This window comes from Lampris incognitus, chromosome 2, assembly GCF_029633865.1.
Source record: "Lampris incognitus isolate fLamInc1 chromosome 2, fLamInc1.hap2, whole genome shotgun sequence".
In the NCBI taxonomy this organism is placed as follows: Eukaryota; Metazoa; Chordata; class Actinopteri; order Lampriformes; family Lampridae; genus Lampris; species Lampris incognitus.
In genome coordinates, this window is record NC_079212.1 from 126,816,840 (window position 1) to 126,822,839 (window position 6,000).

Below are 6,000 nucleotides of genomic sequence, written 5' to 3' on the forward strand. Positions count from 1 at the left end.
CAAAGTTTTACAACACTCCAATTTCAAATGAAACCTTGGCACGGAACGAGATGGATGCACTTGTGAAATTGATAGCGCTGTGTACACCGTGACTTCCATAAAAATAAATTGCCTCTCGATGTGCAGAAAATTGCCAATGCTGCTCAGGCAGGGCGAGCTTAATAAAACAATTAATGTCATGGCAACTGTGCACGTTAAGCGCAGCTTTCTCCGAGAAAACGCCTGCGTGCTGTTTGCTAAAATTACAGTACTATCCTATAAGCTCTGTACTACCAAGTAGTCTAAATCGCCTCCTCGTCACAGCCCACATGTATCCCCGCTGACTTTCTGCTATGGCAACTGTTATGTTGGTTATGCTCCCTGGCAAACACACAGCAGCAGGCACCTGGAAAGATTCATCAGACTTGAGCGGTATCTGGAATTATTAAAACCTCGTGAATATAAAGGAGCGACAGCTTCTTTTTTTTTTTTTTTTTGGAGATGAAAAAAAATCTAGCTAACAATATTTAAAGATTCAGAAGGGCCGACAAAAAAACCTCGCAGAGAAGAAAATAGGTTAATATTTGAAGAGCTTCACTGCAAACTATCTCCGCTGCCTTCCTAAATCTCCAAGCTACGTTTTAAGCCGTCGTCAGGCCGGTTTAAAGCCGAGCCTTGAGAAGACCACATTTTTGGAAGACTGCATGATTAATGTGTGGTAACGGTGTGTAAAAAGTGAAAAGGCACCATTTTTGGACACCGGTGGGCTTGAGAGCGGTACATTCATAATGTTATCGTTTCATCATTACCATCAGAGCAGTCACAGACCCCAGTAACCACAAACACACACACAAGGACTGAGCGCAAGCATGCAAACTCAGATAAGCATGTGCATGTGTAGATCCACAGGGAGTATTTGGCCTTAAGAGCGACCCTTGTTTGAAGACAACATCAGCACCCCCAACCCCCCCCTTTTCCTGAACCAATCAAAACCTAAGCAGACTGTCATTCACAACTGCTCACACACGCACACATGCAAGAACAGTGTTGCATGCAGACGTAAGGCACGCACAAGTCCGAAGGTAAAATAGTCATCAAAGGGAAATGCTGCAGCACATCTTAAGAGTTAAGGGTGGATTACCTCTTTAATCAAATCTCCACGATCAATAACTGAGGAGCTGAACTCTCTGGGACCTTTATCCCCAAGGACGGTCCGAGCAGATGACGCGAGTGTGAGGTACCACAGCATACCCGAATGTAGCAGAGCAACTTCGTCTAAAACCGAGCTTTTGAGGTCTCTTCACTCTGAGCTGTAGTCAGGATCTCAATCATTAAGGTCCTCCCTATTGCACAAACACCCACGCGTCTTCCCGCCTTCTGTCCTGCCTTAAATGCACAAAATGTACACACAGAAGTACACACTGCAAGAATGCAAACATATATTTATGCATTGGCATACTTATGCAAATGTACACACACACACACACACACACACACACACACACACACACACACCATACCACCCTATACTTGTGGGGACCCCTCATTGACAACATTCATTCCCTAGCTCTTAACCCTAACCTTAACCATCATAACTACATGCCGAACCTTAACCCTTACCCTACCCTAATCCTAATTCTAACCTTAAACCCTAAACCCAAATCCTAACCCTAAAATGGACCCTTTTTTCCTCATTTGGACCTGGATGCTTCTCGTAAATTCAAGCCCGTGTTTGTTCGTTTCACCTGTGTTTTGAACTCCTCTGCTTTTTGAAAGATCTGGTCAAGTGAAAAGGCTTTTTTCTGTAATTGGTATAGTTTAATGGCCATTTGGGGTAAGACTAACACACTGGGGTCACAGATATTGATACATCTTTCATCCTGGCCTCCTAAACAAAGTGCCTCCTGAATTCTGACCCTATCAAAAACTTGGGCTTATGAGTACCTTGGTGACGTAAGAAAGGTCGGTTGGATTTCAATTGACTGAATTTTTGGATGTATTTATGTCATGTAGATGAATAGATAGTGATGCTGTAACGTCACTGGCCAGCTACTGCTAGAATCTATTACGGCCCATCCTAACATGACGCGGTGTGAGCAAGTGATTTTTTTTAATCACTTTCAGTACTTTTAATTAATCTGTTGTATTCAGCTTCATGTGACAGCTTGCTTTGACTATGAAGGACATTTGGTCCCCATTAGGATGGAAAAAAAACTTGGTACACCCACACACACACACACACACACACACACACACACACACACACGCACACACACACACGCGCGCGCGCACACACACCAGCTACATAACAACAGCTGTGTTTGCTCTGATTTAATTCATGCTCCTGTCTCACAGGGCATGTGGTTGCTCCCTTAAGGAATACATCAGGAATGACCCAGGGCATTGTGCTGTTTGAAATTCTCCTTGCTCCTTTCTCTTGCTCTAACCTCCCCTTCTCCCCTCCCTCCAACACTGGCATTGGACCAAAACAAGGCACCAGCAACAAGGAAAGCCACCAATCCTCAAAAAAAAAAAAAAAAAAGACAGAAAAAGACCCTTGAGAGAGATTGCCAAACATTTTTGCGGCTCTATCAGTAAACAGCAGCAAATAGCCTCAAAATGGCAGCCAGGACGTTTTTGATGAATAAAGAATGAATTCACTGCACAAATTTATACAGTCCTCCACCACTGGTTCCTCTTTCAGAGCGGCTTATGGTGTGAAAGATATACTTCCTTTTTAAAGGTGTTTGTCAATGTTTAAGGTCTAGCGGCTTAGAATACGATAAACCTAACTAAACACTGGTGCAGCAATGTTTCCTAATGGCAGTTCATCTACAGTCACTAAATTTCAGTAAGAATTCATTAAAATAAACACATTTTATCTCCCTAATTTTCACAGAAGTCCCAGAACCCCCATTTGAGCATTGACCACATCCAAAGTGACAAGACCCCCCCATTCAAATTTCAGGTGAAATGGAAACACATCGACATGGGTTCATGCACTGGTGTGTGAACATCTTTAAGATGGTGTTTTTTGAAATATGGCGTCTATTAAATCATATCAAAATGGGACAGAATTGGACCCAGAATAGTCAAGTCAATTTTATTTGTATAGCCCATTCATTCCATTATCCAAACTGCCCATCCTGCTGTCATTGGGCGGCAGGCTTGAACACAATTCAATGAATTGCGTTCAAGTGAGATGAAATTTGTATAGCCCAATATCACAAATTACAAATCTGCTGCAGGGGGCTTCACAGCAACACAACATCCTGTCCTTAAACCCTCGCATCGGATAAGGAACAACTTCCTGAAAAAAAAAACTTTTAACAGGGAGATAAAATAGGACGAAACCTCAGGGAGAGCAACAGATGAGGGATCAGTCTCTCCCAAGACGGACAGACGTGCAATGGATGTTGTGTGCACAGAATAAAACACAATTTACAGAATACAACATGGAACGAGGATAACAGAATTATAATGGAATTATAAAGTATATGAAAAATGTCATGAGGAGGAATACAAACCTGAAGTTGATTAGTTTCTAATTCGAGGATTGCAGGATGTTGAGTGAATAGTAAACTGGCTTAATTTACAATCTATTAGCTGGCTGGCTAGTGTTACAAGCTGTCGTGCTTTGCAGCTACTGCAGCTAACACTGGCTCCAGACATAACAGGAGCAAACAAATGCCTGCCGATTTTGCATGTCAAAGTGTCCAGACAGGATCCGATAGTGTCACACATTGACAACATCAGGAACCAATCTTCTTGCAGACTGGGCGTTAACTTTCTTTCCTCCATCATTCCCATTGGAACAACACAGCAAAACTTTGCTAAAATAGAGTCTATAAATACACTGCATTTATATAGCACTTTTCTAGTCTACTGACCACTCAAAGCGCTTTACAATGTATGCCTCACATTCATACACTGATGGCAGAGCCTGCCATGCAAGGTGCCAACCTGCTCATCCCGAGCAGTTGGGGTTTCAGTGTCTTGCTCAAGGACACCTCAACATGCTCTGTGGAGGAGCCAGGGATTGAACCAGGAGCCTTGTGATTACTGGAAAGCAAATTGTTGCATGGAGCTGGATACGACAGATCAACTAAAAGTACTGAAAGTGTACCTCCGGTTTGATCGGACCTCCCCACAGACACAATTGACTGTGTCTGCGGGTGTCTGCGGGTAGGGGTATGTGTCCTGGTCGCTGCACTAGTGCCTCCTCTGGTCGTTTGGGGCGCCTGTTTTGGGGGGAGGGGGAACTGGGGAGAATAGCGTGATCCTCCCACGCGCTACATCCTGCTGGCGAAACTCCTCATTGTCAGGGGAAAAGAAGCAGCTGGCGACTCCACATGTATCAGAGGAGGCATGTAGCAGTCTGCAGCCCTCCCCAGATTGGCAGAGGGGGTGGAGCAGAGATTGGGGCAGCTCGGAAGAATGGGGTAATTGGCTGGATACAGTTGGGGAGAAAAGGGGGGGGGGGTACTGAAAGTGATTAAAAAAAATTGCTTGCTCACATCGCATCATGTTAGGATGGGCCGTCATAGATTCTAGCAGTAGCTGGCCAGCAATGTTACAGCATCACTATCTATTCATCTCCATGGTATAACTGCATCCAAAAATTCAGCCAATTGAAATCCATCAGACCTTTCTTACATCACCAAGGTACTCCTAAGGAGTTGAATCAAGTGCAACTGGACTTGGTATATATCCGTGAAGATGTTTCGCCTCTCATCCAAGAGGCTTCCTCAGTTTGTGCCTTTCTGACTAGACCAAGCTAGTCCTTTGATTCAACTCCTTTGGATAACCATGACCTGAATGAATGAGAACATTCACAGACACCAAGGTACTCATAAGCCCAACTTTTTGATAGGGTCAGAATTCAGGAGGCACTTTGTTTACGAGGCCAGAATGAAAGATGTACCAATATCCATGAGCCCAGTGTGTTATTCTTACTCCAAATTGACATTAAACAGTACCAATTACAGAAAAAAAAACCTTTTCACAAAATGCTGAGGTGTTCAAAATATCGTTGAAGTGAACAAACATGGGCTTGAATTTACAAGAAGCATCCGGGTCAATTTCGCAGGCTTTGCTGAGCTATCAATAGCCAGCTATGTAAATGTGGTGTTACTGACATATGAAGGCAGTGGATATTTCCTGATGTTATTCTCCTGGGGCCCCTTCCTTTCCCTTGATAGAAAGAACTAATTGGATTCACAGGCTTTTATCAAATCCATCTGACATATCCAGTTCTTTGTTTTTCCACTCCTCTCCCATTCTTTTATCTGTTCATACTGTTTATCTCTCTGGGTAGCGAGTGCGTGGAAACAGTGGAAAGCATAACTTTGGAAAAGACAAAAGCCCTCATGCCAGGAAACGTGTGGAAATACAGAAGAAGAAAGCTGCTGGAAACAGCTGCACTTGCTAATGTCGATATTCTACAACCGGACCATTGTGGCAGTTTATATGCTAGCCCAGACTAGTCGTATCACTGAACGGAGACGAATTTGAGCTAGTGTTCCTAATTATCAGACAGAATACTGCCAGAATCCCAAATATTAGTTTTTGTTTTTTTTGTAAGTAACAGTGAAACGGCAAAGCTGATGATGAGACAGAATGAATGAGGAATTTTGCCATTTAGATGGAAGCACAAGATGACATGAGTAAATATAACTCTCAGTAAAAGGCAAGAAAGAGAGAGAAAGAGAGAGAGGGGGGGCAGCATATAAGATCATACAGAATAGGCTTCTAAAAGCATGTTTTAGAAATGCGGATCATCTAAGGTTACACTAATGCCAAGTGATGCCTGAAACTTTGACAGAACAGAGAAGCAAAGTTTCACTCTAAAGTCATTCCCTCATAACAGCACCACTGCATCACCAGATGAAAACTTAATGCCAGCCATCTTTTATTGATAAAACTGAATTATAAATGCCATGACAACAGAGCCGGCCATGTCAAAGGATGGGTATGGTGGTGAGGAAGTGGAACACAGACATCGGAGAGACTGACTGATCT